Genomic DNA, 26,788 nt, shown 5'->3' with positions numbered 1-26,788 from the left:
AGAAGTTGCGGCTCAGGTAAAAACACAGCTAGCAATCAAGCATACCTCAACACTGGATTCAAAGTAACAGATATCGTAACAACACAGATAGGAGGAAAAGGGACCGCAGGCGAGGTGTCTTTGAACGTCGCCAACTACCTCATGAAAGTGAGGGAACTCTAGGCGTTGAGGCAACTCGGCATAGGTGACTGCCGCGGAGTATCACATTCAGACATCGATGAAGTCATGACAGTAGATAAAAATGAAGCGGCGACGAAGTATAAAAACGGTGATCAGCACAAATTTCGCTCAAATCTTCACCATGCCAAAGCCGCCTTTACAGCAATCGCAAGCGCAATTATCAGTTCGAAATTCAGTATAGTACAGGTCCAAGAACTCTGGTCATCAAGGGTCCAACTTAGCCGCAACAAGCAATCATGTTGAGTGGACCATCAACTGTGATACCCATAGAGTCTGCATGATATTAAATAGTAATATTTATGTAATTTCCTTTGCTTTTCAGAATTTTTATTTAAAGACATACTCGTAATAGCAGTTCAAGTACCGATTAGCATCTGTGGATGTCAACGAAACGTTGTGGTGTAATCGGGGTATTTACCAGGAGATGTAACTAAGCCACCATCTGATTTAGTCCGTAAAGTTGTAAAATACTGCAAGAAGAGAATGCTGTCTTTAATACTTGGAAGTGACGCATAACGAGACATGGGGTGAGTATTTTCTTCAATTTATTCTTAGTCATACATTCGAAATTTGTAATGTAGGTAATACACCAACATTTGTGATCAGCGTACACGACGAGGCCCTTGATAAAACCATAAGAGATACTCGGAATAGGGAGCAAGCACGAACTCGGATAGTATTCTATAAACCGTCGATGTCCGATCACAGGGACATTGAAGGCCTCACGAACAAATAATATAATCCTTAGGAATTAAAAAAAAAAGATTAGAATAAACAGCCAGTTTTAGATGAAAACTTTATTATTATTATTATTAAATTTGTATAATAACAAGTTATACAAATACAAGGAGGCAGCAGCACTAGCAGTATGGGCCATCGACTGTATGATAACAAAAAATGTTAATGTACTTTAAATAAGGTCTAACGTTAAATAATTATTTAAATGCTTATAACTAAATAAACTAAGCAGAGGTTAATGTAAGCTAAAATTTAAGTCGTTAGCTCTTAGAAATTTGTAGACAGTCAGTATATTACTTGCAGATGGCTCTTTAAGAAAATCAGGAGTGGCGGAGGATCCAAAGAATTGTTGTCTGGAGGTGTGTAGATTTCGACAAGATTGTAGAATGTGATCTAAGGTTGCGGTTTCGTCACAAAAGCTGCAATAGGCTGGCAACGTACGTTGGAGGAGGTGGCCCAGACGTAGGCGCGAGTACGGTTTGAGAACTTTTAATGGAAGGTCGGAAGGAAGTGATATCTTTGATCTAGATAGATTTAAGAAAGCGTGGTGGTAGTTTTTCCAGTTATCTAACAGATAAAGGGGCCGTTGTTTTAGAGTAGCATTCATGAAGCATTGCCGCGGCATCAGCGTTTTCATTGCCGGTAATTCCCGAATGTCCTGGAACCCACATTAGCTTAATTTTGTTTGGATAGCTTATGAGTATATTTCTTATTGTATTTATATGAGTTTGATCGTGTGTTGGAGAACCGATGGCATTGATGCATGATTGACTGTGCATGTAATTATTTTGCCTTTACTTTGTTTGGCATAAATGGAGCAATGCCACTTTTTCTGCTGTAAAAGCAGAGCATATTGGGTGCAAAAAACCATGTTTGATCGTGTCACCGTTTTCCTTTGTGACAGCAAAAGATGTCGAGGTTTGGGTGTTTGATCCGTCTGTAAATATAAACTTCCATCCCTGTTTGGAGTACTTTTCTTTTTCGGATATAAACAGTGCTTTGTAAATCTCCGTCGCTGTATGTTCTTTTGGTCGCTGCAGCATGTTGATAGCAAAAAGAATATTAGGTATCGTCCATGAAGGTTGCGTTTCAGGTGTGCGGTGGCGAATGGTGCACGGCAGTTCAAGTCTTCTTTGCAAGTTCAGACATTTGGCTACAACCGATTCTTCTGAAATCTTTAATAAGATTGACATTGTAGGTGAAAAGTAGTTTTGGTAAAAGTTTATGAGTACTGTCTTCCATCCGATCTGAAATCTTTGGCAAACCTGTTTCCGCAAACAAGTTTCGAAGTGGTGTTGTTGGGAACGCTCTAATGCTCCTGCGTATCGCAGAGTGATAAGGGGATGATATTTGGCTAATTGAACGTTTATCTGCGTTTCTGTATATAGGAAGGCCGTTATCGATTTTTCATAGAATGAGTGCTCTGCATGCATGAACAAGTTAATACGGATGTACAAAAGATTTTTCGCATTTTTCGTGAAAAAGATAACATCGTCGGCGTAGAGCTGACATTCTATACTGGGACAGTTCGCTGACAGCTTGGCAATTTTATCGAACGCTTTTATAAAAAGACGCGCGGAGTGTGAGATCTTTGTGGCGTTCCATTCACTAGATTTACAATGGTTGAGGCAAAGCCATTTATTCTCACTCTGCATTTTCTGTTAGTGAGAAAACTTTTAACAAATTTTATAATTTTGGAACCAACCTTCAACTTAGTTTATTGTTTCAAAATAATATGCACTCCAATTCGGTCGAAAGCCTTCTCCAAATCGAGTGCTAAAAGTGAAACATGGTTTCTTGACGAGAGTGCGTTTGTGACGACATAGTCAAGGTGCAAAAGGGCATCAATTGTCTCACTGCCTTTTTTATATGCAACCTGGTTAGAACTAATAACTTTGTTGTTCTTAATATACCACATCAACCTACTATATTTGCAACCAGTTTTCCCATTAGTTTACCCAGGCATGAGAATAGAGAGATGGGCCTATAGCTTTCAACAGAAGTAGGAGGTTTATTGGGTTTCAAAATTGGTACGATATAGGAAGTTTTCCACGCTTGAGGGTAAAAGCCGTAGTCAAGGATTTGGTTATACAAATTAATTAGTCTGCATTTCATGCAACTAGGTAGATTTTGAATCATAGGATAAGAAATTCGATCAAGCCCAGGAGTTGTACCTTTCACGGTAGAGAGCGCGAATTCCAATTCATTAATAGTGATTCTCGATTCGATTGTCCTGGCAGCGTGTGATCATTTTTTGTGTTGTTTGCTTGGTCGTTTAGATAGTTGTATTTTGCCGAGTAAAATTAGCTTAGAAAGCTGGCGTCGCTTGAATTAGAAGCATAGAAGGAGGCAAAATAATTGGATATTTCGAATGGAGAACTGATAACGCCATTTGTGGAGTTAATGTGGGCGAAAGTAGTTTGCTTACCTGAACCAGTGAGCATTTTAATATCATGCCATATTTTTCGGGGTTTGGTATTAGGATTTATGCTAGCGGTTAACTCTTCGAACTTCTTACGCTTGGCATTTTTTTCGGCGCGCTAAAAAAGAGCATTTGCCTTTTTGTAGCTTACCAAGTTTGAAATAGTGCGAAAGCGTTTGTATACGTGCCATTTATTCTGTTTGCTTTCAGGAAGTTGGGATAATTGAGAGTTCCACCAAGGAATCTATTTCTTACTACTTCTTGGTGAAGTTTGTGGTATAGCGTGATGTGCTGCTGTTCGAATAATTTTTGAAATATTGGCTGCCTCTTGGTTGACGTTGCTGGAAGCACGTAAAACTTCACACAAATTAATACATTTAGTGCTAAATTTCTCCCAATCGGCTGATTCTAGAATAAACTTAGCGTTTGACTTAAATGTGGATTGAGTTTGGGCATTTAGTTGGATGGTGATCGGATAATGATCGCTACCGTGAAGAGAGTTAGAAACTTGCCATGAGCATAGCAGAACACAAAGTGAGATCGACAGTAGTGAAGGAATTCTGGGTGGAGAAGTCTGTTGCGGACCCGTCATTTAGACATATAAGGTTTGAGGACATTAAAACATCTTCGATACATTCGCCTCTTGAGTTGGTATACCCGGAACCCCAAATTGTACTCCAAGCATTGAAATCCCCGCCCATAAGTAAATCAGAAGAAAGTTTTTTTATGATGCTTAAGATATCACGCGAAACAATGCGTTTTGCAGGGTGGATATTTAGGCCGACAATGCCAAATTTTTTAGGCAAGTCATCTTCTAGCGCTATTGAAGATACATTTGATACGATTGATATTTGTTTGTGTGGAATATTGCGTCTTATTAGTATTGCCGTGCCTTGTTTATTTGTATTAGTACTGGGTAAATTGTGATAGTAACCAATATATTTCCTTGGTGTATGTGGTGCGTAATTGGGAGGAACGTGAGTTTCGCTTAAGAGAATAATTGCAGGTGAGTAAGAATTGATTAGGATTTCAAGGTGAATATAGTTGTTGAAATAGCCATTGATATTCCATTGTATAATTGAGAGCATAAGGATAGAAAGAAAGGAAAGTGATCTAAGTAGAGTGGGAGATTGAGTTAGACTTGACTGCGAGTTGACTTCTGCGAGGCAGAGCTGAGAGAGTCGTCTGAGAAAGTTAATCTGAGTTGACGCGTGGCGAAATGTCATTTGCCTTAGTGAGAACTGAGACAGTAGACCTTTCGTCATCACCATCTGAGGTGAGATGTGTCTGAGAAACGGAATCATAGTTGTTAGTAGAAATTGGTTTAGTATTAAGAATGTTAAAAACTGTTGAATTTATATTGTTAGAATTTCGAAATGAATACAAAGGGGATTATCGCTCTTTGTACTTGTTTTTGCCATGGAGACAGCTGAGAATCTGGTTTTTAGAGGAGGGTGTGTTAAGGGAATGAAAGAGTTAGTAGAAACTATAGAAGTAGAAGAATGGGAAGATATTGAATTTTGTGTTGCTATCCATTATTTATGTGTTTGTATAATTGAATTTTTGGTTGAGAGAGCTGTGTTTGCGGTTATTTGACAATATGTGGGATGGGAGAAATTAGTGAAGGCGGTGGCAAGAGAAGACTGGGTTGTTGTCGAATTATTGGTAGTTGTCAGTTCTTTGCTTTGCATGATTGTGCTTTTGGCAGAAGAAGAAAAGTTTGTGATGATTTGAGAGAATGTTGAGGCGGAGGGTTTAGAGGTGGTGGAGGCATTGTATTTTTTGCTGCTTCGCGCAGACTGCATTTATTTATTGTTTTAATTTTTAGTATTTATTCAGCTTGTAAGAACTTTGGGCAGTTGCTTGCAAAGGATGGATGGTCGCCAGCGCAGTTTGCGCACATTGTTCTAGAACATTCGGACCCTACATGTGGTGGTAAGCTGCATGCGGCGCAGGTGGAATGATTTTTCCAATATTTTAAAGTATGACCAAGTAATTGGCATGACTTACATCGCATTGGGTTTGGATAGTATGAGAATACGAATAGAGACTTTCCTCCAAGCGAAGTCGATTTTTTCTGGCAGAGAGTAGCTGTCGAATAATAAAAGTATTGCGCCATTTGGAATTAGAGTGTCTTGTGACTTCTTTTGGAATTTGTATGCAGCGATTACGCCACGCAATTTTAAGCCATAAACGATTTCTGAATCGGTTAGGTTGTTTAAGAAAGAGGCAAATATGGTGCCTTTCACACAGTTTAAATTTGTTTGATAAGTTACATTAATTAAACATATACCGGAAAGAAGTTTTGAAGACATGAATTTCTCAGCGATTTTTTTATTCTTAGTAAGCACTAAGAGGCTCCCATCACGCAACTCAGAAATGGAAATTATGTCTTTCCTGATAGATAATATAGCTTTGTGAACTGCAACGCAGGAATAATTGGATATTGGTTTTGTTTCTTCACTTGATTTTATCGCAATAAATGTAGGATCGTCTGTTTTCACAAAAACAATTAGAGGTGCTATGAACACCAGGAGAAAGTCGGGCGAACCTATTTTCCCTAGGTGGAGAAGCCCCAAGGGGCATTGTTTCACACCTATATAATTACACTAAACCCTCGGAGATCACTCGCGTAAGCAACTGTACACGGGCAATTTAAGTTGATTTATTAATTTGTTTACGTAGGTAAACGTATATGAATGCAAAGCGAGTACAACTTTGTACTACGCAGCGGAAGAGATAGTGACCGTACGCAACGAATGTAATAGCTCCCGTCGACGCTCAAGCATGCATGTCCGGCAGCTTATATGTGTGCGTGTCGGGTGCATGACGCTTGCCCGCAAACGTTCATGCAAAAAATGTCATGCGCCATTTGAATTGAGTTTTCGTAGCGTGCGCACGTAAATATGTCGTCTTCGGAAGAGGATTTCTTGTTGCTTGTAACTGCAGCAGTTTTACTTGAATTTCTTCCGCACACCTATTTATCTCGACTGTCAGCACAAAACTGAGATACTACTGCATGTCATGCAGACTGCGACACGTTCAAGCAAAGCGAAAAAATCAAAAATTTTTGATTTTCATCATGCAAAAGCCGACAAAAAGTATGTGTGCCACGAAGCAAGTTCGTGTGTCACCCGACACGCACACATATAAGCTGCAGGACATGCATGCTTGACCCTCACCAGGAGCTATTAGTCGGTGACTGTAGATGAGAACTTTAGAAGCACACTAAGTTGGAAACCACAGTCGAAAGTGTAAATCAAATCATTATTAACGCAAATGAAGACAGTTGCCCAGTAAGTAAAGAACATTTTAGCAAAGTAGCAAAGTAACCTCGACTAACCTCAAAAAAGCAAACGACACCTTCACCGAAAGTGATGATGATAAGGTAAGATTTCTGTTTGAGGTACAGGGCTTCTCTACGACGGTAGAGCCAGAAACAGATCATATTTAAGCCATCTGAAGAGTTGAAAGGAATATATGAATGACTGCCAATGAAATACGTATAACATCAGTATTTAAATGGGCAATAATAATTAGCTTCTAGTTTCCAAACTCATCTGGTGTTGGTGGTATCTTCCCGACATTAAACCAAACAGGCATAGGTCTGCTTCTAGATCCACTTACACACAGGGTTTCTAAAACAAAATTGGACTCTAGTTAAAAACGAGATTAATAATATTCCCGCTCTGTGGATGGGTAATATGTTAGTTTCGTAAGAAATTCAGAAAACCTACATTGTTTTAAAAAAATGAGTCCAGCGTATTAAAACGATTTGAAGCAATGTTCTTACATTCTGTCAAAAAAGTACCGGGATTTGTTCAATAAAACGCAAAATAGTTGTTTAATCATCAATTTATTATTTTGTCGCCTTCCAAATAGGCTCCACTCGAAGCATTGTACATATGCCAATGATTAGTCAAATCATAGTCAGATAATCAAAGAAAACGTGATTTTTTGGGTTTCGGCTTATGTGGATAGCGCCATTCAGCCGCCTGTTGACTGGTTTGCATGTCAAGCTCATATACCCACGTCTCATTACCTGTTATGATGCATTGGATAAACGTTGGGTCCGAATTCACTTGCTCAAGCATATCTTCAGTAACCTTCTTCCCATGAATTTTTTGAAAGGAATTCAACTCTCTTGGAACGAGTCGAGCAGCCACGCGTCTCATGCCCAACTGATGGTGCAAAATGTTTCAAATTGATTAGTGAGACACGTTAAGGTCACGAGCTACCTCCCTCAATCTTAAATGATGGTTTTCCAGCACCATAACCTTGACTTTGGCGACGTTTTCATCCATTTAAAACATTGATGGGCGACAAGATCTTTTAAAATCTTCCACGACTTATCGGCCCTCTGCAAAAGCCGTATACCACTCGTAGACCCGTATTTTTGATATAGCACACCCGCCATAGGCTTTCTGCAACATTTTCAACGATTTGGCACTTAAAATCCCGTTCAAAACACAAAATTTAAGGCAAAGTCTTTGTTCGCTATTTTTATCCATAGTGAAAATCGCAGAGCACACCTGCGGTTGGCTGATATATTTAAATGCCAAAAACGATCTAATTGACAGATCACGCTCAAACTCTGTGGCACTATAAAGGTCAATTGTACCAACATTCCAGCAAAAAAAAATTAAACATATGTGTAACGCGCGCTTCTAAATAAACAATTCCCGATATTTTTTTTTGAGGTTCAAAAATATCACGTGTATCTGCTGCACAATACTCGTATTTGAAGAAGTCGGAGGCGTTCATAAATAAATTTCTGATTTGGAGCCGATTATCTCCACAACTTACGCAGAAATTGACACAAAGTATCACTCGACATAAGAATCACGAAAAAATGTATACACTTATTTACGAGGTGTGTTCAAAAAGTATAGCGAATTTTGTGTTTTTTCACAAATTATTTATTTATTCATTAATATCTATTTATCCCCTTCAAAGTAATCCCCATGCACTTGTGCCAACGTTTTTTACAATCTTCGAACCACTTCAAAAAATCATTTTTTTTAATCTTGTTTAGCTCCTCCTTCGATGCCGTCTTTATCTCGTCAACCGTAGCGAAGCGTCATCCTTTCATGGGCCTTTTCAGTTTCGGGAAGAAGGAAAAGTCACAGAGGGCCAGATCTGGGGAATACGGGGGTTGTGGCATCATTAGTGTGCTATTTTTGGCCAAAAAGTCGCGCACAAGCAACGATGTGTGAGCAGGGGCGTTATCGTGATGCAAGAGCCAATTTTTGATCTTCCACAAATCCGGGCGTTTCTGACGGATTGCTTCGCGCAAATTGCGCATAACCTGTAGGTAATATTCCTTATTGTCCTTTTTACCCTGTGTCAAGAACTTATGAGGTACAACGCTCCTACACTCGAAGAAAACGGTAAGCAAAACTTGAAGAAAATCTTCACGGCATGCCTGGCACTGGCTTACATACCACGCTCTTGGAGGATGGTGAGGGTCGCTTTCATCCCAAAGGTTGGAAAAGACGACTACACCAGCCCCAAAAGCTTTAGACCCATCAGTATGACCTCTTTCGTGCTGAAAAGTCTCGAACGACTGGTGGAATTGCGCATACGTCAGAAGTCGCTGAAGGCTCACCCTCTGTATCCATTTCAGCATGCACATCAGAGTGGAAAATCCTGCGAGTCGGCACTGCAAAACCTTGTTGCTAGGGTAGAGCTGGCCATCGACAGGAGGGACTACGCTATGGGCATCTTTTTAGACATAGAGGGGCGTTTGATGATGCCACTTTTGACAGTATTTGTAACTCTGCTAGTAGGCACGGCGTAGACCGGGTGCTAGTAAATTGGATTCGTTCGATGCTGGCCCAAAGAATCGTTTCGGTGCGAGCAGAGGAAGATCTGCTGGTGTCATCTGGGGTTAATAGAGGCTGCCCCCAAGGCGGTGTGCTATCTCCATTGCTCTAGTGCATGGTAATCGATCCTCTACTCACCACCTTAAACGATTCGGTAGTCTACGCACAAGCATATGCGGACGATGTTGCTTGTTTGGTAACAGGTCCTTCGCTTATGAACATCTGCAGGAAAGTGCAGAAAACTCTGGATCGGATTGAGACTTGGTGCTGTGCGAATAGGCTATCGGCAAATCCCGCCAAGACTGGTATTGTCCTCTTTACCAGAAGGTGAAAGCTTGATGGACTCGTTCTGCCAAAGCTAAAAGGAGTCACAATTCAGCTATCCAAGGAAATTAAATATCTTGGAGTAATCCTCGATAGTAAGCTCCTATGGAAGTCACTTTGAAACAAAGGCATCCAAAGCACTGACAGCTTTCTGGCAGTGCAAAGGTGTCTTTGGGAAAACGTGGGGTCTCTCTCCTAGCAAGGTGCTATGGATCTACACGGCTATGATAAGACCCATTATCACCTATGCATCAGTGGTCTGGATGAGTAGACTCTCTCTAGTGGGAGTCAGGAGGACCTTATCGAGGCTACAACGCGCTGTGGCCATCTGTTGCACCGGAGCTTTTCCGACTTCTTCAGGCCCGGCATTAGATGCTCTGATTGGTTTACCACCACTTGATGCTTTCATCCAAGGAGAGGCCTTGAAGGCCATCTGCAGACTGAAACACAATGGGAACTGGTACGGCCCCTGTCCGGCATTGGAACACTGAGAAGGCATGGATGTGTGCATGAATCTGTGTTTCAAGCGGAGGTGTATGCGGTTCAAGAAGCGATGAACTTTGTTGTGGAAAAACGATGGAGAGGCAGATCTATTTGTGTCTGCAGCGACAGCCAAGCTGCGCTTATGGCCTTAGACAGCTCTCCAACCCCATCAGGGGTAGTCAAGTCCTGTAAATCCAGGCTGAACTATGTCGGTAGACATATTGGCCTGATGCTAACATGGGTCCTGAGACACGTGGGTATCGCGGGTAACGAGATCTCTGGCTCCTTAGCTAAGATGGGCTCTGAGGCCAACTTCTTTGGCCCAGAGCCCGTTTGCCACTCCCTTCTTCGGCCATCACAGCCACGGTTAGCGAAGGGGTAACTACCACCCACAAGCGAGCTTGGCAGCCTGAGAGAGGTGCAGATGGACTAAACTGATGGTTGGGCATCTCAGACAGTGTACTCTGCCCAGCTTGTGAAGAGGAGGATGAGAGTCTGCCCCGCCTTCGCTCGAATCAGGTTTGAGGTCTTTGGCACTGATGTGTTAAGAAGCGACCATCTTGACTCCTTGCCACTACAAGATCTACTCATATTTCTTCGGAGATCGGGAAGATTTAAGGAAAATTAAAAGGGAATCCAAGTGTAGTACAATGAACTTAATTAATGTCTGAGTGCTGCACTTGCTATATTAGTTGTCCCGACAAAAAAAAAAAAAAAAGTACCTTCACATGCCAGACATATATTGAGTATCCCGGGGTCGATTTTAGATAACTAGGAGTTAAACCGTTTTAGTATGACCGTATTTGAGCCAAGGGTACGCGGGTTTCACGAGGCAGCTGAAGCTATTCGCTTGCAATAGGTGGTGTTTGGACTCCTATAACGGCATTCGGGGGTCGGGAGTTAAGGAAGATGGTGATTCAAATGGCAACACCCAGTCAGAAGCTGCTTGTTGAGCATTCAACTGTACTTTTAGACCGGGGCATGGAAGCCTCGCTGTGAAAGTGTTCCCGTGACTTTCCTGGTAGCAGTACAGTAGAAACCCGATTCTTGCACGTACTCGATACTTGCACACCTCGATACTTAGGACACAATGTTTTTTTCATTGCTAACTCAGTCCTTGCGACATTTTTTTTACTCTGAATGAATTAGCTGGATGAATTTGGGGGAAATACCGTCAAATTCATTTGCGACCGAAATGGCAGTTCCGCATTAACTACAGGGAACGTAACTTTATAGAGAAGGCTCAGAAGCGAATCGGCAGGTTAAATGCCAAATTCTAACAAAACGCGGCTAAGAAATTTGTATAATTTTAACACGACTGGGGAATAGTTAACATGCGAGAGCTAACAAAGCTGAGCATAGAACAACAGAGCTTGCACATTTTTCTTTCATGCTTATTTGTTGTCGGCATTTTGCATGCGTAAATAAATTATTTCTTGTGAGATGAATAAATTATTTCTAAGTATTTAAGTTTGAATGGCTGAATGTGAAATTTTAAGTACCTAATTAGCTAAATTGTATTGATATTAAGGGTATTATCAAAGCTATTTCAAAATATCCACATAAGAAATTAACTAAATTAACTTTGTAAACCGTTCATTTACATCAAGGGTTAGCATTCAACAATCTATATATATAAAAATTCAGCCGTTTTTCGCGTTGTGATGAACTTTACGGAGAATGGCTCAACCGATTTTAACCAAACTTTGCCACATTGAAGAAACACAAGGTTTGTAACTATGTTTGGTTAAAATCTTCTTTACTTCTTCGTCAACACACAGTATACACGAGGCAGCATTCTTTTTACGCGTGTGGTTGTTATTGTAAACTGTTGCATGGAGCGTACATTTTACTCACATATGTACAAGTTAACGCAGCAGTATTTATGCCTAAATTTTCATTCCATTACATACATTTCAATGGAATGCAAACATACATACATATACATATATTCATAGAACAGTGGCTGCACGCCTGCATTTGCATAGAATAGAAACATACAAATTAGCAGGCACAGCTGTAGCTGACCGCCTGCAATATTTAATCGTAACACAATGCTGCTGTGACTAACTTAACACTTTGCTTAAATACTTCTTCTTTACACCCACACTTCGGGATAACCGAAGCAAAACCATTTGCTCAACGAACCTGAACAGGTCGTCTCTAAAAAAGTACTTAAGCAAAGCCGTTTTCTTAGAAGATTACCAAAGGTTATCAGTAATAGTGCATAGTGAAAGTAAGTGTTAAAACTAACAAGAAAGTGTTTTATTTGGTAAAGTGTTGAAGTGAAGCACTTACCAGGCATCAACCAAAAAGATAAAAAAAGTGCGTCAGAAATATTTAAGAGAAGAGATTGTTTTCACATTTTCCAACGATATTTTCACGAGAAATTTACAAAATGTATATTCATTTTGCAAATGATTGATAAGAAGTGAAACAGTGAATAAATGGAGTGAAAAATACACACAACAGAAATCGGCAAAAATAATTAATATTTTACAAGTTTTTACTTAAGTTATTTGAGAAAAGAGGCTGTTTTCACACTTTCCGTAGATATTTTCAAGAAAAATTTCAAAAATATATATTATTTTTGCTGATCATTTCCCAATTCTGTTCTGTGTAATTTTCATTTCAACGCGTGCTCACAGTTCAATTATATTTTTAAAAGATGGTGCTAACAGTATGTTAATTTGAATTCCAGTTTAAAAACAAGAAAAGTAGCAATGAAGAGCTCAGAGGGACATAAAGAAGTACACTTTGATTCGGCAAAAGAAATGCCAAGAGGTAGAAGACATGCTAACATCGGACGTAATACACGTCACAATAGAAATGTGGAAATTCACAGACAAAATGAAAGTGAGGAAAATCATGCTGATAGATTAAGTCAACAAAGAGATCGTACTAGATCACGTTCTCAAAATCGGGCAATAAATTTCAATTCTGTAAATTTGAATGGTGCAGCATTTCAATATAATCCACAACTTGATTTTTCATCTCACAAATGCGTTGCCATTGGAAGTATAGATAAAATTTGTGGATTTTGTCAAGCATTGAAATTCAAAACTGAAACACCAGGCATGTGTTGCGCTGCAGGAAAAGTTCGTTTATCAGACATACAATATCCGCCCGAACCATTAGCTACATTATTATCGGGAACATCACCCGATTCCAAACATTTTCTTCAAAAAATGTCCACGTATAATTCATGTTTTCAAATGGCATCTTTCGGTGCTGGAAAAACTTCTTCGTTCAACAACATTCGCTGACACATCTAATGAATCATTAGATTTTATGGACACAAATTATGGCTTTTTTCAGATTCAAGGGCAAGCATATCACTTAATAGGTTCATTACTACCACTACCCGATCAAGAGTCAAAATTTTTGCAAATTTATTTCTTTAATGACAACGATGATGAACTTGAAGCACCGTGTGCATTTTCCAGAAATATAAACAGAGTCATTATAAGAGAGTTACAAGATTTATTACACACACACAATGTTTTGGTGCAAAGTTTTAAAACAACAATCGAAAGATTGTCATCTGATAATCATAAAATTAAAATTGATGCAAATAAAACGCCCGAATTATTCATAACTTTCACATGAAATCCGAAATGGGATGATATTAAGAATCATTTATATACTGGGCAATCAGCTACTGATAGGCATGACATTACTGCAAGAGTGTTTAGGCGAAAGCTACAGTCTCTAATGGATTTCATTGTAAAACATAAAGTTTACGGAGATATACAATGTTTCATGTATTCTGTGGAATGGCAAAAAAGAGGCTTGCCTCATGCGCATACTTTGATTTGTTTAAAACAAAAACTAACCACAGATAAAATTGATCTTATTATATGTGCTGAAATTCCAGATATAAATGAAGATCGAGAATTACATACTACAGTAACCAAAAACATGATTCATGGACCGTGTGGTACGTTAAATCAAAATTCTCCATGTATGGTTGATGGTAAATGTTCAAAAAACTACCCAAGGCAATTAATTGCTGAAACAATTACTGGAAATGATGGATATCCATTGAAATAAATAATCAAGATGTGGAAATCGATAACCGTGGATAGTTCCGTTTTCCAAATTATTATCGAACACATTTAACGCTCATATAAATGTTGAATATTGTAACTCCGTAAAATCCATCAAATACATATGCAAATATATCAATAAAGGAAGTGACATGGCAGTATTTGGAGTTGTAAATCGAAATGATGAAATTACTAATTACTAATTACCAAATGGGAAGATACATTAGTAGCAACGAAGCAGTTTGGAGAATATTTTCATTTCCGATTCATGATCGCCATCCAGCTGTTATTCATTTGTCAGTCCATTTAGAAAATAAACAAAGTGTTTATTTCAATGAAAATACTGCTCAGCAAATGGCCGAACGACCACCAGCAGCAACACTAACTGCATTTTTCAACTTATGTGAAACAGATTCATTTGCAAGAACATTGCTTTATTCAAATGTTCCTAAATATTATACTTGGAATGCATCATCAAGGTCCTGGGTACGAAGGCAACGAGGAATACCTATAGATAGATGTCCAGGTGTTCATTTGGGTGATGCAATCGGACGACTTTACACTGTGCATCCAAGTAAAGTGGAATGTTTCTATTTACGTTTACTCTTAGTTGATATTCCCGGCCCAAGATCATTCGAAAGTTTGAAACGAGTTAATGGTAATCTTTGTTGTACTTATCAGCAAGCATGCAAAGAATTGAATTTGCTTGAAAATGATAATCAGTAAGATGCAACTCTTATGGATGCATGTGCAACAAATTCTCCACACCAAATAAGAACACTATTTGCCATCATTATTGCTACATGTTTCCCAGCAAACCCAAAAGAATTGTGGAGTACTTACCAAGAATACATGACAGAAGATATCCTACATCAAGTACGTCGCATTACTGCAAACCCAAATTTGAATTATACAGATGAATTATATAATGAGGCATTATTTAAAATCGAAGACTTTCGCCTGATGATTGCAAATAAAATTCTGAGTGAGTTAGGTATGATCGCACCAAATCGTTCGACGCATGATGCATACAATGCAGAATTGAGACGTGAAAAAGAATATGATCGAAATGATCTGAACACATTTGTAACAACAAAACTACCAAAATTGAACACAGAACAAAGGCAGGCATATGACACAATTATAGACAATGTTGCAAATGAAAGAGGAGGAGTATTCTTCTTAGTTGCACCAGGTGGGACTGGAAAAACGTTTTTGTTGTCGTTAATTTTGGCCACCATTCGATCACAGAATAATATTGCATTGGCTTTGGCATCATCTGGAATAGTGGCAGCTTTATTGGACGGCGGTCGATTTGCACATTCTGCATTAAAGTTACCATTAAATATGCAAGTAAATGAAGAACCAACTTGCAACATTTCTAAAAATTCTGGAATGGGGAAGGTTTTACAAACATGTAAAATTATTGTATGGGATGAATGTACGATGGCTCATAAAAAATCACTGGAAGCCTTAAATAGAACACTGAAAGATTTTCGAAATAACACAAACATATTTGGTGGTGCACTAATTCTATTGGCCGGTGATTTTCGACAAACTTTGCCTGTTATTCCCAAATCAACAGCAACTGATGAATTGAGAGCGTGCCTTAAATCTTCTAATCTGTGGAGATATGTTCAAAAACTCACATTAACAACTAATGTTCGTGTGCAGTTACAGAATGATCCAACAGCTGCTGAATTTTCCGTACATTTGTTGCAAATTGGAAATGGACGAAAGCCAATTGTCCAGAATACAGACATGATCACACTTCCAACTAATTTTTGTACAGTAACAGAATCAAGAGTACAATTAGTGCAAAATGTATTCCAAATTTTGCACAAAACTATCGAAATCAAGATTGGCTAAGCGAGAGAGCTATATTAGCTGCCAAAAATGTCAATGTCAATCAATGCCAGTATTTTGACTGAAATTCCAGGTGAAGTTGTCACCTATAAATCAATTGATTCAATCACTAATCCCGACGATGTAGTGAATTATCCAATTGAATTTTTGAATTCACTTAATTTGCCTGGCTTCCCACCACATCGTTTGCAATTGAAAGTCGGCGCAGTGACCATTATGTTGCGAAATATCAATCAGCCGAAACTATGCAATGGGACAAGATTAGCAGTGAAACGGACAATGAACAATGTAATTGAAGCAACAATTTTGAAAGGCAAATTTAAAGGTGAAGATGTTTTGATTCCGCGCATTCCAATGATTTCAACAAATTTGCTTTTTGATTTTAAGCGACTTCAATTTCCCATTCGCTTTGCTTTTGCTATTACAATCAATAAGTCTCAAGGTCAAACACTTCAATTATGTGGAATTGACCTAACTTATCCATGCTTTGGACATGGGCAACTGTATGTAGGATGTTCTCGAGTAGGGAAACCATCGTTACTTTATATTTATACACCGCATGAAAATAAAACCAAAAATTTTGTGTATCAGAAGGCTTTAGAATAAGTTGTTAGTTTACAATCATTAGAGTAAGTCACTAAAATAAATAAAACATTGTTATTAGAATAAGTCACAAAATAATGGCCGAGCATGAATTAAATGATGAAACAAGAAAAAAACAAAGAACACTTTTCATTTATATTTTTCTTTCACCCAGCGAAGCGGGTGAGGGTCCGCTAGTATTTGTATATTCATCTACTTAACAACAATTATTATGTATATTCATTTACTACAAAGTGTAGTCCATATTTATATGGGTGATCCGCCCATATGCCATTTTTTCTCAACGATGAAAAAATCCTTTATTTAAATTTGAAGAAATCCCAGACGACCATTCGAAAATAGTCAATACTGAAATATTTCCTATAGAAATATTTGCCAATATTTGGTGGGTCATGAATTTTTGTCATGTCGAATGGTCGCGGCTCCGTAAATATGTGTGTCAAGTGCGCACAGGAGCGTACAGTAAGATACAGAAGACAGCAACAAGTAGCTTATAATAAAGTTCTGCCCCGGACATTTCGTTACTAGAGAAAATTTCGAAACAATTATTATTTTTCTTTAATAAAAAGTAAATAATTAATTAGTACTTTACTTAATGTATGTATTTATTAAAAGTGCACATAAACATATCTATATAGCTACAAAGTTAGAAACTTTCTCTGAAACCAGGGTTCGGCTTATTTGCAGTTTACTGTACATACATTCAGCCTTTGGATTAATACGAAAGTGCCGAACATTTAATATTGTAGAAATCACTAAAACTTCTTTGAGCGGTATTTCATGTTCATAACAACCGAGACCAAAGCTTCAAATTGTTAAACTAAAAAGTATCAATCAATATTCACTTTTTATTTCTTTATTTATTACATACTTTTCCTCTTGAACATTAAAATTCACATATCGAATAATAAGGTACTACTTTATGTCAAAGACCTAAAAAGTTGTTTAAGTAAATTATGAAACAATTTGTTAACGCTTCATAATTCATAATTTTTGGCATTATGCTGTGCCTATGAATGTGCGCTGGATTCCTTGGGTATTTTGTGTGCATCGTAATATTTAGGCTGTGCCAAGTGCGTTTAGCCGCATATGTATATGAATTCACATATTTGAATTTGCATTTGCCATCTTTTTGAGTGTCTGATAATGAATCATTTCTCTATGAAGGAATTTGATTTGCTTCAAAAATTAAAATAATCAGGATTTATACTTATGTATATATGTTTATAAACATGCTAACGAAATTAATAAAAACATTTTTTTAATAGCGGTCGCTCCTCGGCAGGTAATGACAAACCTCCGAGTGTATTTCTGCCATGAAAAAGCTCCTCATAAAAATATCTGCCGTTCGAAGTCGGCTTGAAACTGTAGGTCCCTCCATTTGTGGAACAACATCAACACGCACACCCCAAACACCAAAAAGGGTGTACGCGCCTATTAATATATATAATATATATATATATATATATATATATATATGTTTATAAACATGCTAATATATAAACATGCAATTTTCATAAAAAAACCAAAAAAGAACAAATCTAAATGCATACAAATCAAACGTAAGCTAATGTAAACTACATTTTTTCATACTTGCGTGGCAACAGAGAATGTTAATGGAATGAGAAGGCGAAAATGTTTAATAACATTTTTTCGAGTACTAATTTGTAGATTCATGTTAAGGGATTTCAAATTTTTGCTTACCACACTAGTAGAGGATTGCAGATATTTACCACGCTAGTAGAGGATTTCAGATTTGTTTCTGTGTTTACCACAGTAGTAGAAGATTTGAGCAGAGAATACAGATTCAACACATGTTCACAGTGAAGCGAATGAATTTGCGATTGAGAATGCTGCGCAAGCAGTTAATTTGTGTCGCAGGTGCTAAAGTCGACATAATGATTCATGTGGTTTTTGTGACGCATATTTAATTCAGGTTCAAGTCCTGAAGAGTCACACTTTTTTCCTTCCACGTTTTTTCTTTACAATACAAACCAGAAAAGTTGCGTTAAATTTTTTGAGTTTATTTTAATTATAATTGCTTTAAAATAGAGTTTTGGTTTTTTTGTATTTGATATTTAGAAATCTCTTTTCGCTATACAATAGTTCATACTGGATATGAACTGATTTTTGTATAAATTTCGGGAGTGAGCTAACGTGAGAAGGCGAAGCATTCCTGGATACCTGGTTGTGCGCTGGGTTTGGGACCCGCCACTTAAAAATATATACAAAGCCTCGGAGAACTTCCAGCACTGATGACGACCCCTGCAAACGAAATAAGGAATACGATTTGAGGGCATGCACCTGGAATGTGCGGGAAGGTGCCTCTGCCCGGCTGGTTGATGTCCTCGTGAGAGTAAAGGCTGACATCACTGCCAATCAAGAGATGCAATGGCCGGGTCAAGGCAAGAAAAGCGTAGGACCTTGCGAGGTCTACTACAGCTGGCATGTAAAGAAGCGCAAATTCGGTCCTGGATTTGTTGTGGGAGAGAGACTTCGTCGCCAAGTACTGTCGTTCAATCCGGTGGACGAGCGTCTCGCAATAATCTGCATCAAGGCGCGATTTTTTAACATCTCGCTAATTTGCACCCACGCTCCGACGGAAGAGAAAGACGATTTAACCAAAGATTCCATCTATGAGCGCTTGGAGCGTTCCTACGAGCGCTGCCCCCACCACGACATAAAATTCGTGCTTGGCGACTTCAATGCCAGGGTGGGCAAGGAGGGAAATTTTGCTCCCACAGTCGGAAAATTCAGCCTGCACAATGAAACATCCGGTAACGGACAGAGGCTGATCGACTTCGCCGGGGCCCATGGTAGTCTGCAGCACCAGATTCCAGCACAAAAAGATCCACCAAGCTACCTGGCTGACACCTGATCGAAAAACGCGAAACCAGATCGATCATGTTGTGATAGATGGAGGGCACGCTTCTAGTGTATTAGATGTACGTACGATCCGAGGACCCAACATCGACTCGGATCATTACCTTGTTGCAGCCAAACTACGTACACGCCTCTGTGCAGCGAAAACGTACATTTGTCATACATACATACGCAAAGAATGTTCGACATCGAAAAGCTGCAATCACTACAGACAGCCAGAACATTCGCCACTCGACTCTAATCCTGCTCTCAGAGAGTACTCTCCAACAAATCGGTATGCACGAGCAATGGAGCAACATTTCTCGTTCCCTACGTACCGCCGCCGAAGAAGAAGTCGGACTCCGGCAAGCCCGAAAAAACGGTACGACGAGGAATGTCATGTTGCCGCCGAAAGAAAGGATGCTGCCTATAGCTACGCTGCGGTCGGGCGCAACGCGAGCGATGTGGGATCGCTACTGAGAGCTAAAAACGGAAGAGAGACGTATTATCCGAAAGAAGAAATGAGAGGCCGAAATACGTGAGTGCGAGGAGCTTGAGATGCTGTCCAATAGGAACAACGCCCGAAAGTTTGGCGGCTTACAGAAGGTTTCAAGACCGGGGTGTTTTCCTGTAAGAACAAAGACGGCGATCTGGTGACTAACATCCAGGGCAATTTTACATTATGGAGGGAACACTTCTCGATCTCATTAAATAGTGACAGCTGCGCATGTCATAGAGAATGTGAAGATCCCGATATCCCAATCGTTGACGACGGAAATGACCCTTCGTTACCCGACCATGACGAGGTGAGAATAGCGATAACGCGGTTAAAGACCAATAAAGCCGCGGGAGCCGACGAACTGCTGGCTGAGCTATTCAAACATGGCGGCGAGGAGCTGGTACGGTACATGCATCAGCTTCTATGCAAACTATGGTGGGATGAAAGCATGCCCGCCGATTGGAATTTAAGTGTGCTCTGCCCAATCCATAAGAAGGGTGATTCTGCAATCTGTGCCCAATATCGGCGGATTAGTCTTGTAAATATCGCCTACAAGGTTCTAGCTAGCGCATTGTGTGAAAAGCTGAAGCCCACCGTCAACCAACTGATTCGATCTCATCAGTGTGGCTTTAGACCTGGAAAGTGTACCATCGACCAAATATTCACAATACACCAAATCTTGGAAAAGACCCACGAAAGAAGAATCGACACACACCATCTTTTCATCGACTTCAAATCTGCATTCGACTGTACGGAAAGGAGTTACCTGTATGCCGCGATGTCTGAATTGGATATATCCGCAAAACTAATACGGCTATGCAAGATTACGTTGCTCAACACCAGCGCCGCCATCAGAATTGGGAAGGACCTCTCCGAGCCGTTTCATACCAAACGAAGTTTCAGACAGGGTGACCCGCTGTCGTGTGACTTCTTTAACCTGATGTTGGAGAGCATCGTACGAGCCGCAGAACTTAATGGCTCAGGCACAATTTTTTATTAGAGCGTACAATTGTTGGCGTACGCCGATGATATCGACACCATCGGACTTAACAACCGCGCTGTTAGTTCTGCCTTCTCCAAACTGGATAAAGAGGCAAAGCGAGTGGGTCTGGTGGTGAACGAGGACAAAACGAAGTACCTCCTGTCTTCAAACAAACAGTCGGCGCACTCTTGGACTAAGTAGGCAATTGAGTAGTAAAGTTCTCTCGTAAAGCACAAAACTATTACTCTACAAGACTCTCATCGAGAGTCGCTCGCTCCGGCTCTGAAGGTATTCGATGCGGGACCAGCTGGTGGTAGTAGAGGAAAAGAAAGGCCTCCTCTGCGTTGGAAAGATCAGATGGAGAAGGACTTGGCTTCATTGTCCAATTAGCGCCGGTTAGCACGAAAAAGAAACGACTGGCGCGCTTTGTTAAACTCGACCAAAGTCGCGTAAGCGGTTATCGCGCCAATGAAGAAGAAGAAACATGCATATATTTAATCTCTTTAATCAAATCTAAACTACATATTTATGTATGTATGTATGTACGTGAGTGTCAAAATCAAGTGTACACCACATATTGTTAAGATTTTACTATTTGTTTTCTTATTTTATAATTTCAAATTTGTTTATAAAAATATGGTTCGTACTAAAATAAAATTCATAATCTAAGGACTCAAACTTAACACAAAATTAATAAAAAATCCGAAAATGTTCAGCAATATTTTACAATTTTTACTAGAAATTTATAGAAAATTTTCAGATACGCAGTTTTATATATTAGATTATTGAATTTCGGTACAATAAAGTGCAAGTTTTAAGTACATTCAAAATTACACTGATTTTTGATAATTTTTTCTGCTGACTGTATAAGATGTTTTTTCGATATAAGAATATTGTGTCGAATAGAGAAAATGCGCAAAATACACTTCCTAAAGTGCAAGTTTTACTCTATTAATAAAATTCAAAGCTGCGTACCTGAAATTTTTCTATAAATTCCTTGTAAAAATTGTGAAATTTTATTGGGCATTTGCAGAATTTTTAGATATTTTGTGTTAAATTTGAAACCTTAGTTTATATGAATTTTATTTTAGTACGAACCGTATTTTTATAAGCAGATAATTGAAATTATAAAATAAATAAACAAATAGTCAAAACTTAACAATATCTGGTGTTCACTTTATTTTGACGCTGACGGTATATCGACAAGGAAATATCATTCTAATATCCGTCCAGAAAGCCAAACACGCATACACACATATGTATGTATAAGTTAATGCAACATTTATTCATATTTCAATATTAGTCAGCATATTTAACCAAGTTCGTTGTACTGATTTCGTATTTCAATATTTAGTTATTTCATATCAGTTATCATATTTCAATATTTAGTCAGCATATTTCATGACTGCTTACATTGCAGCTAAATGCTTATAAATCATTTATGCTTACTTTACTGTGCCAAATAATTAAAATGCTGATCAACAAATAATTATGTAAACCAGCATAAGAAATGTTGATCAATAAATAAACATGTAAACCAGCATAAGAAATGCTGATCAATAAATAAATATGTAAACCAGCATAAGAAATGCTGATCAATAAATAAACATGTAAACCAGCATAAGAAATGCTGATCAATAAATAAATATGTAAACCAGCATAAGAAATGCTGATCAACAAATAAACATGTAAACCAGCATAAGAAATGCTGATCAACAAATAAATATGTAAACCAGCATAAGAAATGCTGATCAATAAGAATCATGTAAACCAGCATAAGAAATGCTGATCAATAAATAAATATGTAAACCAGCATAAGAAATGCTGATCAACAAATAAATATGTAAACCAGCATAAGAAATGCTGATCAATAAGAATCATGTAAACCAGCTTAAGACTATTTATAAGAGGTATTGTAATTTTAAGTAGTCAGTGTAAAAAGATAATTGAATGAATAAAGAGCTCAGCTCTTAAATATTTTTTAAAAACTAAAATAAATTTATAATTTATTAACTGGCGCCCGAGCAGGGACCAGTAGTGTCAAAAGGATCAGTCGGTAAACGTCCCAGTAAAATTGCATAAGTCGGCCTAAAGTAGCCCGCCGCAATCGGTAAAAAAAAACGAGTGTGAAAATAATAAAAAAAAAAAATATTATTTTCTCCTCATAAGTCGGCCTAAAGCAGCCCGCCGCAGATAATCACCCGTAACCGCAGGACAACCGACCGAGACCCATAACTTTAAAATCGCGTAACTCGGACTACAAGGATAGCCTGCAGCGAAAAAAAAGGAGAAGACATCTACTGGTGCAACCAACAAAAAAATCCACGGGAAACGAGGCACCTGAGTAGAGCAGCAAAAGGGGAGTGGAAGCAAACACTAGCCGCCCGAGGTTCCAGAAAGGATGATATTCCAACTAATAACGTAAGACACACTAAAATTTTTTTTATTAAAATTTCATTAGAAATATATTAAAATTAGAATTAAGAAGTGAAAGTGATCAAAAAAAAAAAAAAAAAAAATTCAATAACAAAAACTAAATTTACATACAAAAGTGAAAAAAAATATATCAGGAAAACTGAAACTTTAAGTAATTGATTAAAATAAAATTAGCTAAAATTTGAAGAAAAAAAGAGATTAGATTAGAAAATCTGTAAAACATTTTAGACAAATTTAAGGAAATTTCTACAATCGCAAAGAATTTTTTACAATCTAAGAAAAAGTAATATCTAAATTAGAAAAAAATATGACCAACCCCGAAAACCTAATTAGACCCCCTGTCCTAAACGCCCCCAACCCACCAACAGTAGCGAACCAGAGGTCTATGGACCAATATGTGACACAACTAGTTGACAGACTGTTTAGCGAACGAATAGACGGACGGAATACGTTTGAAGAAGACGAACTCATTAGCGGAAATAATAATTTAGGAGAATTAGACAAAATTCCCGACATAGTACGATGTCTACGGGAATTCACAGGAAATCCAGCAGACTATGGTTCCTGGAAGAAGAGCGTAGAACGTATACTAAACCTATACGAATCGATACGCGGCTCGGCAAAGTATTATGGCATTTTAAGTGTTATAAGAAATAAAATAATAGGACATGCAGACATAGTGTTAGAATCATACAACACACCTTTAAACTGGACGGCAATTTCTCGTTGTTTAAATACCCATTATGGAGACAAACGCGACTTACGAACACTAGAGTATCAAATGACATCTCTCACCCAAGGCCACCTTAGTATACAAGACTTCTACCAAAAAGTATACTCTAATTTTTCACTTATATTAAACAAAATGTCTTGCCTCGAAGCAGGAAGAGAATCGCGTAATCTACTGATATCTACTTATCGAGATAAAGCTCTCGATACCTTTATAAGAGGTTTGAATGGAGATTTACCTAGGCTTCTTGCAATGCGAGAACCTCAAGATCTCCCAGAAGCACTTCAACTCTGTATAAAACTGGAAAATCAAAATTTTAGATCAGGTTTTGTTCATAACAACTTCAACCCAAGGAAAAATAACATAGGGCAAACAGCACCTCCTATTCCACCACGACGATTTAACCAACTACCAAATCGCCAACCATTTTATCCCCAACTTACTAACTGGGCACAACCAGCCCACAGAAATTATACAGAATATCCTATCTATAGAGCACCCTTGCCACCAAAACATTTTCAGCAATAACCAAATAACCAACCACGTTTTCAAAGATTTAATGAGCATAATCAATCAGCACCTCCTCGACCGTTTGGTACAAAACCACTTCCAAAACCACAACCAATGGAAGTTGACCAGAGTATGCAGACTCGTCACATAAATTACATGAATCGACCAGCCCAACTTCAACAGTTTCAAGGAAAAAGGCCAGCACCTCATCCAAATGCAGACAAAAGGCAGCGAAACTTCAATATCGGGATAAAAGAATATGAAGACATGATGGAAGCAGCAGTTAACCCAGAATTCGATCAACCACTTTCAGAATATACAGACCCATATCAAACGAAATACTACGAAGGAAATCAAAACCAGAATACCCTCATCGATACCGCGGAAGAATTTGATTTCACAGACGTTCATTTTTTAGAATGAGCGGCTCTTCATTACCGTATATTGAAAGCATATTAAGTAATGGAGAGATTATCAAAATATTGATAGACACCGGTTCTAACAAAAATTACGTACAACCACACCTTGCGAAAAAAGTAATAGAAAATAAAAATCCATTTTATGCATTTTCCGTAGGAGGAAACATAAAAATAACCCACCATACATTTGCAAACCTTTTTGGAGTGAAAGACACCCCTATAAAATTCTTTATCTTGCCCACACTAAAATCTTTTCACGCAATAATTGGCAATGACTCTCTAAAACAGTTAGATGCCGTAATACACACAAAAGGCAATTTCATGTTAGTAAAAAACAGTATAAAAATAAAATTAAAACAACAATATTCACAGGACGTAAATCTCATAAATATCAGATCAGACCATATGACTCACTCTCAAAAAGAAATTATCCGAAAGTTAGCAGTTGGCTACCAAACACTTTTTAGTGAACCAAACGAGAAACTACCATTCACCACAACAGTAAAAGGCGAAATCCGCACCACAACAAATAGCCCCGTTTACACCAGATGTTACCCATACCCAATGTGCCTTAAGGACCAAGTAGGAAAACAAATAGAAGAATACCTACGAGATGGTATTATCCGACCATCGAGATCTCCATACAACTCACCCATATGGGTTGTTCCCAAAAAAATGGACGCATCGGGAGAAAAAAAATATCGTATGGTAATTGACTATAGGAAATTAAACCTAGTCACAATACCTGACAGGTACCCAATACCAGAAATAAACGAGGTACTTTCCCAACTTGGCAAAAATAAATTCTTTTCCGTATTAGATCTGAAAAGTGGTTTCCACCAGATCCCTTTAAAAGAAACGGATATTGAAAAGACAGCATTTTCAGTGAACAACGGAAAATACGAGTTCACACGGCTTCCCTTCGGACTTAAGAATGCTCCTTCTATCTTTCAAAGGACGCTTGACGACATTCTAAGAGACCACATAGGGAAAAGATGTTATGTCTATATAGACGACATCATCATATTCAGTAAAGATGAGGAAACTCATCTTAACGACATAGAATTAGTTTTCGACACGTTAGACAAAGCCAATTTGAAAATACAATTGGACAAGTGCGAATTTCTAAAATCAGAAGTCGAATTCTTAGGCTTCATAATATCTGGGAATGGTATAAAAACCAATCCAAAAAAGGTGGGGGCAATAATAAATTTCCCAGTTCCTCAAACCCTAAAAGATCTTCGTTCCTTTTTAGGACTATCAGGGTATTACCGTCGTTTTATAAAGGACTACGCCAATTTAGCGAAGCCTTTAACACTCCTTCTAAGAGGGGAAGAAGGACGAGTTTCCAAAAACCATTCAAAAAAAGTTTCCATCACTTTAAACCCAAAAGCAATGGAGGCATTTGAAAAACTCAAATTATCCCTCACTGCAAAAGATGTGATGCTCAACTACCCCGACTATACCAAGGAATTCCAATTAACTACAGACGCATCCAATCACGCCATTGGAGCAGTTCTGGCACAAAATGACAGACCAATAATGTTTATATCACGGACTTTGACAAAAACTGAAGAACATTACGCCACCAATGAGAAGGAGATGCTTGCGATCATATGGGCTCTAAATAATTTGCGAAATTACCTCTACGGATCAGTTAAAGTAAAAATATATACAGATCACCAACCACTTACTTACGCCCTCAGCAACAAAAATAATAACACCAAAATGAAAAGATGGAAAGCAATCCTTGAAGAGTACAATTACGAACTGTTGTACAAACCAGGAAAATCGAACGTCGTTGCCGATGCCCTATCTAGACCACCTCAAATTAATATCCTACCTACTTCTAATAATGAT

This window comes from Anastrepha ludens, chromosome X (genome assembly GCF_028408465.1).
Source record: "Anastrepha ludens isolate Willacy chromosome X, idAnaLude1.1, whole genome shotgun sequence".
In the NCBI taxonomy this organism is placed as follows: Eukaryota; Metazoa; Arthropoda; class Insecta; order Diptera; family Tephritidae; genus Anastrepha; species Anastrepha ludens.
Note: the sequence above shows the minus strand (reverse complement) of the source record.